The sequence below is a fragment of the Pteropus medius genome, unplaced genomic scaffold, assembly GCF_902729225.1.
Source record: "Pteropus medius unplaced genomic scaffold, Ma_sr-lr_union100, whole genome shotgun sequence".
Classification (NCBI taxonomy): Eukaryota; Metazoa; Chordata; class Mammalia; order Chiroptera; family Pteropodidae; genus Pteropus; species Pteropus medius.
Genome location: NW_024351073.1, coordinates 24,048,472 through 24,060,709, shown reverse-complemented (window position 1 = coordinate 24,060,709; position 12,238 = coordinate 24,048,472).

Here is a 12,238-nt window from a genome sequence, read left to right as displayed (position 1 = left end):
ACCCGCGATGCATCACCGAGATGTTCACAGAGCACAGCGGCCCAGACGGCTGCGGCCGAAGGCGCCGATCGGCTTATAAAGCGGAGCCTGAGGAAAACCGAGGACACGCGTCTCAGAAGAAATAAAATAAAGGTCCTGCTCTCCTGCCCGGTTTCCCGTCCTGAGTCCGTTTCCGAGCCGGAGCCCAGCGTTTGAAGAGGCGATCGAGCTTCAGGCGTGAAGACCCTGCAACAGCATGACCGTCGCACGTGACATCAGTTCTTCCTGTCATTCCTCAAGGGACCGATGGCCCTTTTCCCGGGTAACTGTACCTTGGGCAAAGGGGAGTGCGCAGCTGCCTTGACCTGGCTGGGATGCAGGGCGGGGCAAACTCCCCGATCTGGGGCGGGGACCAAGCCCTGCCTCAGAGAAGAAGCCGGTCCTTCGGTGGAGTTTCCAAAGAATTCAACGCACACGCCCGAAGCCGCGGTCAGAAGGAGAGTTTGTTAAATAAGGGGTAACACCCACAGAGAACGTGACCCTGAGTGGGACCCAGAGGGACAGAGGCAGTAGAGGTGGGGGCAGTGAGACACAGTAGGGGCCCTGGGAAGACCCCCAGGTGCGTGTTCCGGGAATTCAGTTTATATATCATTCCTTAGTTCCTGCGAGTTACAGTTTAAAGACCTTGTTAACCCATTTCCTTTGATATGGACACACAGTGAGGAAGGGGGCGGGGAAGCGTCTGTTGCGTGAAAGGTGAGAATATGTAGCCGGCAGCTCCCAGCCTGAGATCCATACGTGCGCCATGGTTTTGGCCCTGCGGAATGAAGGATTTTATTTGTGTGGGCGACACTTAGAGACTCTGTGGTTCCTGTTTCCCCCCCGCAGGTGCGGGGAACGGGCTGTTAGCGTCCCCGGCAGGAATCTCCCTTTGCTCTACAGCTGCCCTCCCGGCCCAGCCTGGCACAGGGCTGACCAGCACATCGCAGTCCCTCGGCTGAGATAATTTTGACAAGCAGACACGAAGCGTCCTTGTGCGTTCCTTACATCAGAGCGGGTCCACGTGCTCTTAGCTAATCATCCACCACCTGAATGACAGTGTCTCTGTTGGGTCAATGGACCCACCTGGTGCTCGGTTCCCTAGCGACCAAATACACAGTCGGACAGACAGCTCGGCAGTTGGCGTAACCCTCAACACAGCTCCCCTCGTTTGCGGAGTCAAACCTACCACAGTGAAAGCCACCCTCCCACCATCTCGAGCCAAGAGAGGAAATCACGAACGTAGCCTTCCAGAAGGCACGGTGGAGAGAAGTGCCATGCTGGGGGCCCGGGAGGCACGGGGTGGGGGGTTCCCTCATGTGTGCATTTCATTGACCAGCTGGTCTCCATAGGAATGATGGGTCTACGGTGAGCTCACCCAAGCAGCTTACCCAAACTCAGTCGCTCTATTAGACACACGCCATGTTTGCTAGATCAAGTACATATGGATATCATATGTGGTCCTGGACGTGGCTAAAATGTTTTTTTTTTTTTCTTTTTCTTTTTCAATCTCGTTGAGAAAACAGATGAGATATAGCTTGTTTTCACATGCCGTTGACCACAATATTCCTTTCCATTTTTGCCCCAGGGCTAAAGGAACTATACCGTCCTCTGTGGTGACATAATCCATGGAATCCTGACCTATTGTACTGGTGACATCACGTTGATCAGACCAAGTGAACAAGAGGTGGCAAGCATGAGTAAAGTTTTAGGAGAAACGCGCCCTCCCAGGGGTGATGGATAAAACGTCCAAAGATTCAGAGACCTGCTGTACCCACGAACATTGGAGGGGTCTGATGGCCAGGAGCTCGTTAAACCAAACGATGAGATCACATACTGCCTCCTGTAAAGAAAGACGCACCATGGCCGCTGGGGCTGTGTGGCTTCTGCAAAGAGCATATTCCACCCCTTAGAAACGTCCCTGTCCACATACTGAGTCCACTCAGGAGGCTGCAGGCAGGGGACGGAGCCCAGAGCAAGAGAGAGCTCTACGGCAGGTGTAGACCCTGGAGCAAAACGCCCTCCCACTTAGGTCACGTGATCTGTCAGCCTCTGTGTCATTGGAGATGCCAGTGATGGTGAGTACTCAGCAAGCCTGAATCTAAAAATCACAGTGACAGAAGACTCTGGGGGCCGAAGCCAGGGACGGCATTTCTGGCAGAAAATTACATGCTTTTTCAAAAACAAGTGGTATTTTCCTGGACCCTGGCAGAGATGCCATGTCTGGATTAGTGACGTTGAGTGACCATGCACCGGAACTGGACAGCACAAGCCGACTCCTGTCAGGTCCACTGAGGGCCCAGGTCCAGAGGTCCCAGTCAAATCGAGCCCAGGATGGGCGTGGCAAATCTGGGCCTGAACGTGGGCAGGAGCAAAGGTCATGAGCTGGTCGCCTACGTCACGGTGTCACTCGATGCCGTTGTATTACCTTAGCTCTCATCTATGGCTCAGTGCAAGATCCTGTGACCTGCTCAAGAAGCACAGAAAAGCTCACACTTAACCTGCAGATGTGTTTATGAGTCCAAGACAAAAATAGACAGGCGGCACATCCCCTATGCATTCAGGAGCAGAAAGGAAAAAATTATCTAAGAAAGAAAATCTGTAGCAGTAAACTTGACCGTCTTCTTGTGGAAAGAGAAGCGGTCTGAGGCAATATACTTGGGGTCACAGGCAGCGGTCAAAGGGCAAACGGGCTGGTCATAACCTGGAAAGGAAAAGGTTGGAAGGTCAGGGAAGTTCTGTGGCGGAAGCTTGTGGATGGACGCATGAGAATGAGCATAAAATTGAAGGTCTGTGAATTACATATTAATTTCCATCAGAAACAGTTCCTCACGGAAGAGACGCTTCAAAAAAGATGGAGAAACTGACTTGGCCAGCTGACACCCGTGTCCTTCTGCCATCACCATCCTCCACGCTGACACGGCAGACAGGAGAACAGAGTGCCATGGAGGCACACGTGCCTCGCGTGCAGGTGCCGGCTGACCAAGGCCCGCCTGGCTGCCCCTGCCTCTGACTTCAGCCTGCCCGCCTCGGAGACCGACACTGAGCCCCTGACAGGCGGCACTCCAGAGGCACCGGCTACAAGATGTCTCAACTGAGCCCTGTCCTAGCCGACGCGCCAGTGGCTCCTGCGGGAGTGGACACTGTCCCGGATGTGACTTTGCCTCTGACGCCACAAACCCTTGGCCTGCAAAGCCTGCTCTGGGATGCTGTGTCCAGGCTGTCTGTGCAATGCCACCAGAGCGTTCCCCAGTTTTGGTGTCTTCTGATTAAAAAAAATAATAACTCTGGTAGTAAAGCGATCCAATGAACGGATTATGGCCGCTCTGATGGAAAACTATTGCCATAACAATGATTTACGAAGGAGAGAAACACGCTGTCCTCTGTACCCAGAGCAGGAATCTGTGTTTATCTTCTGACAAAGGGGCACAGTTTCACGTCAAAAGAACCTTCTCCGAGTCCACCCCGTGCCCGCGGGGGGGAGGGGAGCCTGCCCATCCCCGACCAGAATGTAATAAGAGCCAACATATCTTGAAGTGTATCTGTTTGTCATCCCCATGCTGGGACGAGCTGACTTCAGATTTAAAGTCGAGACAGTGCATTTTCCACAGGAACCTGATCCCTCCTGCTTTCATTGCAGACCCGGGAGCTGAGGCTACAAAAGGCTTCTTTCACAGTCAGGAAGAGTTTTCACCTGGAAAAATAAACTGACAAAGACAACATTTACATATTGCTGATGATATAGGGCCCCGGGAGGAAACCCGTACGGCCTCTTAGTTAATGGCGCGTTTTAAGAGCTGGAAGCGCCTGGACGCGCGGTGATACACGATCGTCTGTTTCCTGCCCTCGTTTCTGCGAGTCTCCCGCCGTGCGGTGTCCTTGGGGCCACCTCCCGGCTGCCTCCCTCCTCCCTCGTGCTGAAACAACGGCTATTTTCGAAACGGGGTCGGTCTTAAAACACCCTCTTCGCTCACTGCTTCGCACGCCCACGAAACGCTGTGGGATGATTTGTGTTTCGGGATAAAACTCAGCAAACCTGGGAACTTTCCTTGTCTGACCTGTGTAAGGAGCAAACAGGCACGGTGCGTGCTGTCCACTCACGGACCGGCCATCCCGAGGGGCCGCTAAGGAAGCAAAGTCCACGCTCGGCCATGTGATGACCACGCTTGTCGCATCGTGTTTGCAAATCCGATTGGTTTTATGTGACACTGACCGCTCTCGGCCACCGGGGCTAGGGCCTGCTGCGGCCGGAGCATGGGATTGAAACGGAACCAGGGTGCGGCAGGTATGGGGGGGCTCACCGTAAACACCCCAGAGAAAGGGAAGGGGAACATGTCTGCCGTCCGCTTCCTCATCCACCTTCTTAATCCCACACCTAGGGTCACCCCGCTATGAAAAGTCAGCTACGGGCCGCGATGACGCCGTGAAGTCTCCTGAGCCAACCTAATCTTTCTAAGAAGGTTCTGCAAGATTTTACAGTCATCCCAGGGGATGGGGTGCATTGAGCTGGCCAACTCCTGGGGCTCTGCTGAGCTCCCCAGCAAGCCAGCCCCCGCGCAGGTCAGCAGAGCGGGCCTTTCGGTGGCAAAGTCACTAAGAACGTCATTCAGTCGTTGCTTTAATCATAGTAATGGCCAGGAGCCATTAACTCTAAGGGTCACGGCCCCTGTCAGAAGGCGCTCCGACACGGAATGGATTTCCCCTGTGAAAAGCTTCGAGTTAGATGGGAAACGCGCATAACCGCTCTGTGACGTCACTGACCCCCGAAGCCCTGCGCCATTCTCTCCCGCCTTTCAGGTCAACTTGCCGCGTCACTTGGTAGAACTTTGTCACTACTTCAAGAAAGACTAGCCCAGCCCCCCACAACAGGCAGCCCTTGAGAAGACTCCAGAAGCTTTGGGAGCTTACGTCAAAGCACAGGCTAAATTGACAGCGCATCTTCCCGAAGGGGTAGCGAAGCCCTTTCGAGCCGTTGGCCGGCGGAGCTCACCTGTGGGAAACGCGACACCTTTATGTTAACCGGAGAGCTGTCTTTTCCGCATACACTAGACACATTCCGGACCGGCTCTCAGGGGGCAACTCTCCTGGAGCGCCAGGGCCCCCCGAAGCCCTGATACACCTGTGATCTCTTGAAACGAGCCAGACGTGTGTGTTGGCAGGGTGGTCCCTGATGCGGACGAGTCCAATAAAACGCATTTGCTGTTTTCATATAAAAACTCTCCCTTAAATTAGCGAGCTAGTGGAGGGGCCTGACAGGCCGGCAAAACAAGTCGTCTGTCAACAGTTGTCACAGGCTTTCTGGAAGCGTGGCACTGGGGATGTGCCAAGACGCTCACGGAAAGCGCGGGGCGGGCGCCGGGGACGGGAGCACATGGTCCTCTGTGCCGGTGGAGCTTCCTTTCAAAGACACTGTGGAAACCAGAGCTCGTTCATTTTAAAGAAACCTGTTGAAAACACATGTCTTCTCTTTAATCTGCCGTCGGCCAATGAAGAGGACTTTGCCCTCGTCTCCTCCTTCCTCCCTTCTTGCTAAAAAAACCTAAGCCTTGAATACATTCCAAAGACCGATAATCTACATTGTGGAACACAGTCGCCCCCTTTCTCATAATTAAAAAAAAAAAAAAGAGTTTCTTTTATGAACAAACACGGTTGAGAATTTTACTGTCGCGTGCTCGGTTCAACAGGCAGCTCTGATGAGCCCGGATGAAGCCTTAGAATACTGAAACGGACCTGGAACGTTCTTTGCGCTGGAGCAGTGATTAATGCATTTGGAGGAGGTAAATGTGTATTCGTAGCGTGCGACGGTGTTGGCTGCAGGAGGAAGCGTCCCCTGCATTTCCAGAGACAAAGGCAGACCCGTGGAGGTGCTTCCGAGGGGACTCGAGAAAGACAAAAGCCCCACTTATGTGTCCCGTCTGCAGACTGTCCGTAATATAGCGAAATAAGTAACGCTGGGTACTTATTTAATGCAGGCATTTGAGTTACTGCAACCAATCCACTCGATCAAATCTGGCTCTATTTTCTGGAAAAGAAAAGATTATTTCAGGAAGTCACCATCACACAGAATCTCCTGAAACATTTCAAAGACCAGTCAGCTGCCCGCTCAGCATACACGATGACTCGCCAAATAGGAGATTAAGTTATCATCACAACTTAAAATGTGTTTTCAGATCACCCACAAGCTCCGTGTCGCCCAGTGCCACATCCCTCGGAGCCTGCCCAGCTCGAGCCTTGTCATGGCATGCTGGCACCTTGACAGAACGGGCCTCTAGTGCCGTTCCCCGAGGGCTCAGCAGCTAGTGTGACCCTTCACGCTCAGATTGTCACTGGTCACCTCCCAGGGAAGTCTTTCTGCCCTCAGCAAATCTGTATATTGTCAGTAATTGCCTTAAACTGTTACAGTGCCCTGTACCCAGAACGGATCTGGTGTTTGGTGTAGGGATCGGGGCCCAGCTCCTAAGAGCAATGGGGACCCCTGAAGAAGCCAGCAGTGAGTCACATGGCCGCACGCTGCATTCAACACGCCTGCGGGGCCGCCGTGCAGAGCAGAGTGGGGAGAGGGCCTGCAGGAACAAGCACGGGATCCAGCGTCTTGCCCGGCAGTGACTCAGGCCACAGTGTGAGTCAGCAGACTGGCCCTGAGTTCCGAGTGGGACCGTCATTCCCCCTGGGGATGAGTCACAGAGCAGGGAGGACTGAGCATTCTGCTTTGGGGGGCGGGGGGCAAAGGCCAGACAGCTCGGTGGATCATGAATGCCCCCCATGTCTGAGTTCCACGAACTCTGTGTGCAAAGCATGCGAGCTGCTTTTTAATCATCTCTGGCTGTGGCAACTGGTTCCTCAAACTCAGCCTTTATCCACGGGCTTCCTGCCTCCCTGAGTCACACGGAGCACAAAGCGTGTTCTTTCTCTAAAGCAATTCATTCTGGCATCGACCCCTCACTCTTCTTCAATTCCTTGCAATTGATATTAGAGCTAATCATTTAATTAATGTTAATTCATTAATAATTAATCATTATGATTTAACCGTAATGTCCTGATGCTTAATGTAAAAAAAAAAAAAATCAGTTAATTGTGGCAAAGAGCAACATTCACCATCAATGATGAACATTCGAAATGTACAGACTGTTTTCTTAACACACACCCACGGCTCCTCAGAAGAGTGTCCCCTTGCCTTGCGGGCATTCTCCTGGAAGTCCCCGCTGGCAAGGAAGGGCCGGGCTTGCTGGATGGGAATAACCTGTTGAGAAGAAAGCGGGGTGTTAGGCTGGTGCTTTCACACCCTGAATACAAGTGTGGGCAGGTTTCTGAGTTCTCTCCGTCACAGCCGGTATCTGGGGCTTTCCCAGAACCCCCAGCACCAGCCCGGAACCCCGCCGGGGGCTGCAAGGAAACCCACAGTAAGATGTGGTCACCCCTCACCCCCTCCTCTTCCCCTCGATGATTTCATGGTGCTGCTGACTCCGAAAATAGTGGAGGAGAAGCGAGATGGAACCGTCACTGACTTAGGAAGGCGCCTGAGAAAATCCTATGTGTTTTCCCTACTAAAAGCAGTAAGCAGATGAGCACGTACCTCTGTGTGGCTTGAGCGAGAAGTATTTTATCGGCAGGCCCGGTGGGCTGGGAAGGGGCTGGGGCTCAGACCCTCCCGTCTGATTCACAGCCCGGTGCCACTTTCGTTAGGAATGGGAGCCTGAGCTGGTTACTTAAACGTCCCCGCGCCTCAGCTTCCCCGTACGCGAGCTGGGCGTAGTGTAGGGTCAAGCTCACTGGCCGGAGTGACGGTTACACGGGTCAGTGCACGTGGAATGCCGAGGACGCAGGCTGGCCCATCACAGGTGCTCAATGACAGCGTCACCGGGACCCAGCCGCCCACGCCACTGGGGGCGAAGCCCGCAGCTCAGGCCGACCCTCCTCTCTGCTCAGAAGCGGCCACCGTGCCCGCCACCCCCGCCCGCAGCAGGAAGCCCTGTGGGAGCCACGGGCCACTGTGACCTGTAGGTGCGGAGGGCTGGGCTGGGGGCGACAGATGGCCCCTCGTCCCCTCAGAGAGAAGACGTCTGGGCCCAGACTCAGGCCACAGAGCTATGTCCACGCGGCACAGGGGACGGGAGGCTATTGGTCACGTGTGGGTTCAAGAAGCCCCTTCAAAAGGATCGGTCGTTTCTCGAGGTGTGGGGGAGGCTGGAGGGGGCGCACACGGGAGAGCACGGGAGAACGCGATTGTGTGAGCAGGCAGCTGGGCAGTGTGGCTACGGTCCCAACTCCGCACGGCGACGAGCCACGGGGGCTGTTTTCCTGCGTGACTTGCTGTTCGCCGCTTAGTGAAATGGAATCCAGCGGCAGAGAGGACCAGCCTGGTCCCTCGGCCCCAGGAGTTCTGTTGGGGCCTCATCGTCAGCCCCGAGGCCACGGAACATCACCTGCCTGGCCTGCTGGTCCTACAGGAGCCTGGCGGATATGGGGGGGCCCTACCCGAGGTCACAGAACTCCCCGTTCTCCCCGGCCACCTGGAGGCGAGGGGCGGACCAGGCATCAGCAGCTGGAGAGAACTTGGGTTCTGGCAGGAGACGCAGGTCATATGTCCCTGTCCCCTTCCTGACCTCCGCCTGTGTGCTTCCCGAACCTAAACAGCCACCTCCAGGGCATGTCCCTGTGACACCCACATGTCCGCACAACTCCCTCGGTCCGTGGAAGCGTGGGAGGACGGCTCCTACCCGCCACCGTTTCAGGATTGTCTTTGTCAGTAGAGAGGATTATTGTTTAAGCAGATGGCACACGCCCCTGGATGGACCTGAGCCCCACTCCACACGGTCACACGCAGACGTCCTGCCGTTTGCCCAGTCCCTGGGACGCCGCTCGCGTTGGATGAGGCCATGAGGGCTGGGTCCCTGTGGCGTGACTAGTGTCCTTGTAAGAGCAGGCAAGGTCACCTCCGTCTCTCAGCCCGGCGAGGAAACATCTAGAAGGCGGCCATCTGTGTCGGCCAGGACGAGGGCCCGCACCAGACGCCAAACCGGCCGGCACCCCGATCTTTGACCGTCGGCCTCCGGAGCAGCGTGAGGCGGGGGTCTGCTGTCTGAGCCCCCCAGTCTGCGGTAGCTTGAGCAGAGTGAGACAGTGTCACCCGTTTCTGGTGACGTATTCTTCTAGTGTGGCATTAAAAGCGATCGAAACCCACCCCCTCCCGCCCCCAATGATGAGCAGCTTGCAAACCTGACTTCTTCCTTAGGAAGGAGCTTATTTTCGGGGATTGGGGAGTCCCCACAGCCTCCGAACGGAGCTGACAAAGTCCCCGGGTTGAATTTCACCTCTGAACTCTGACGGAAGTGTTTGGTTTCATTTTGATTCCGGGGGATAAAAATAGGATAAAAACTCATTTTAATCTCAAAAGTTAACTGGGATAAAAATGGCTTCGGAAACACGAAGAGCCATTGTCACTTCAAATCAACCACTCTAACGGGACGACGCTCTCGCCTGCTCCCGTTAGGACAATAGTGGATGAATGAAGTCACCTTTACTCTGGCGTGTACCCGTCCTCGATGCCGTCACCGAGGAGATGTGCTACCTGGACCGTGTCCACGGGCATTGAGGTCACGTAGAGCTGCTGGAAAGCCTGCTCCGGTAGGGCTCAGGGATGTCACCGCACTAGGGTCCCAGGACCCACTGACCAGCTCTGCACCAGGAGGCTAACTGAACGGTGGGCTAGAAATGGGCCTGGGGACAGTCCTACCTGCTGTCCAGAGGGCTGGCCCCCCAGGTAAGCTCGCTCAGAGCCACTCCTGCCCTGCTGGAGCCTGGGGCTCAGATGCCCACACGACAAACTACACGACCGAGCCTGGCAGGCACTGCACGCGCCCGTTCCGAAACCTCATCGTTCAAAAATCTTCGCTCCAGCCTGAGTTGTCTGCGTTGGAATTTAGTGCAAGTTTCGATCAAACTCAGCACAGAATTAAAGGCCTAATTATCTTAAGTTTAGCATGGAGATTACATGGAATTTTGCAACTAAACCAGTTAGAAAACCACTTGAAAGGGGGCAGTGACGACAGGCCGATTAAGCAGGAAATTCCCGCGGCCTTCAAAGGGGAGGAGACGGAGGAGCTGGGAAGGTGAGTGTGGGGCGCGCGGGCAGGTTTATCCACCCAAAGGGTGTGGAGGACGAAGGGTGGGGGGCCGGGAGCTACTGAGAGGTGGGGCGCCCATTCCGTGAGGATTCGCGATTCTTAACTGGCAATGATTTTTAACTGGCATCCGTTACGACACAGGAGGCATTTATTCCAGCGTCTTCCATTGGACAGATTCTACTCTACGCTTTGATTCCACGGCTTCTTCAAAGCACGATAGTAAAGAAAATAACAGCGACGTGTACGTATCGACATTGTACGGTGTGAGCATCCGAGTCGTTATCATCTTCGGTCCTTCAAAGAACGCCGTATGTAGACATGGGTATTATTCTGATTTTATGCATGAGGAAGATGAGGATATCTATACGTACATGTAAGTGTGTGTATATATATTTACACACACACACACACACACGCACACACGCCCCTCCGCCCACGCAGGAACATATGTGCTAAAACTGGACTTCGAACCAAAGTTCTCATCTGCCAACCAGGTGAACACCCATCCACAGCACGTGCGTAAATTCCGGGGGCGGAGGCTGAGAGCTCACTCAGCAGAGCCCCCTCGTTAGCGCCGTGTTGCTAGTGAAGGCGTAGGCTCCACTAAAGAAATCACAACAAATTCTCTCTCATGAGATTTTTTTGTTTTTTTTCTTTTTTACTTTTCCTACACTTGACCCACTTCTGTCTTAATGCATTTTTTTATTTTTATTTTTTATTACAGACACGTGAGTAAGTGGTCCCATCGGTGACACTGTGGGGAAAATCTTAAGGTAGCATTTCAATTCCTAAAAAGAGACATCCAAAAGCACTCTCCAAAACCCAAGTATTTTGCATCCAATCAAATTGTTTCTTGGAACATGGATGTCAATATACCAATTAGCAGCTCACTAAATGGAGGGCATTATTGAAAATTATAAAACACGCGTGTGCTTGTTAAAAAGCTGACAAAACACCTCCCCTCCCACGTTTCAGGCATGACTCAAACCCGTGATTAAAGCTAAGGACTTTCCATGAATAATTCACATCGCAAAGCGCCTTTCAGCTACCACATTCCCGGGGCTGCTGGCCGTTAACTGGAGAATGGAAAAGAGTAATTCAGCCTCTGTCGCCAAGGCCTCCCACCTCTTCCCAGTGAGTATCCGCAGCTCACCGGCCGCAGGCAGCTCTGAGTGCTCTGCCTGACTTAAGTTTGCTCTTAACAATCGGTGCCAAGGATACCTAGAAAATTATCTGCTAATTATCCTGCATTATCCGTGTTGGTTCATGTCTAAGGAGCAACTAACTCATCTAAGGACAGGCCCCTTTGCTACGTTGCTCTGACGGGCGGTTTAACCGAGTCTCTCTCCGAAAGCGTGTGCACTAAGGCTGCTGACCTTGGGCTTCGCGCGCTTTGCGTGCGCTCTCGCAGGTGTCAGCAACGAGGCGCTCGGGGACGCATGCGCGGTCGGGAAGCTGCGCGCGGTGGTTACATCTCGGCGTTCGTGGTGTTTTCTTCTCCTGGACACTTAGTGACCAGTATGCGAACCTGGATGACGTTCTCCAGGGAACTGTGCACTGTCTCGCCCCTTCTGAAAAACTCACGCGGTCTTCTGTCATGCCGCCGCGGAAGAGCTAGGCCTCTCGGCAAGTATTTCTTGAACCTGTTGAGACTCGAAGAAATAAAATCTGATTTTGCCGTGGGCGCCTAATCTTAGTGTTTACTGAGTACGCGGAGAATCGGAAAGAGTCGGCGATGAGACAGTTATATCGGTGACTGAATGTAGGGCTACTTTATCCATTTAATATGAGCACTTGAACTAGTACCCCATCTCCCCTGACGTGCCAGAAAATTATGACAGGCGGCTGATATAAGGAAGCGTTTTAAATTTCGAGGAAAAAGACGCCACAATTATTATTTTTAATATTTAAATAATTACGAATCTAGAGAAAAGTTATAAATATGTTTCAAATAACTTTTTTTTCTTGAAATACTTGAGAGGAACTTACTGACCCCAAGCTCCACCACACTTTGGTCCGTTATTGTTCATTTTCTACGGAAAAAAGACAGTCTCTTACAGAATGAAAATAACAGCCGATGAAATCAAGAAGCCAAC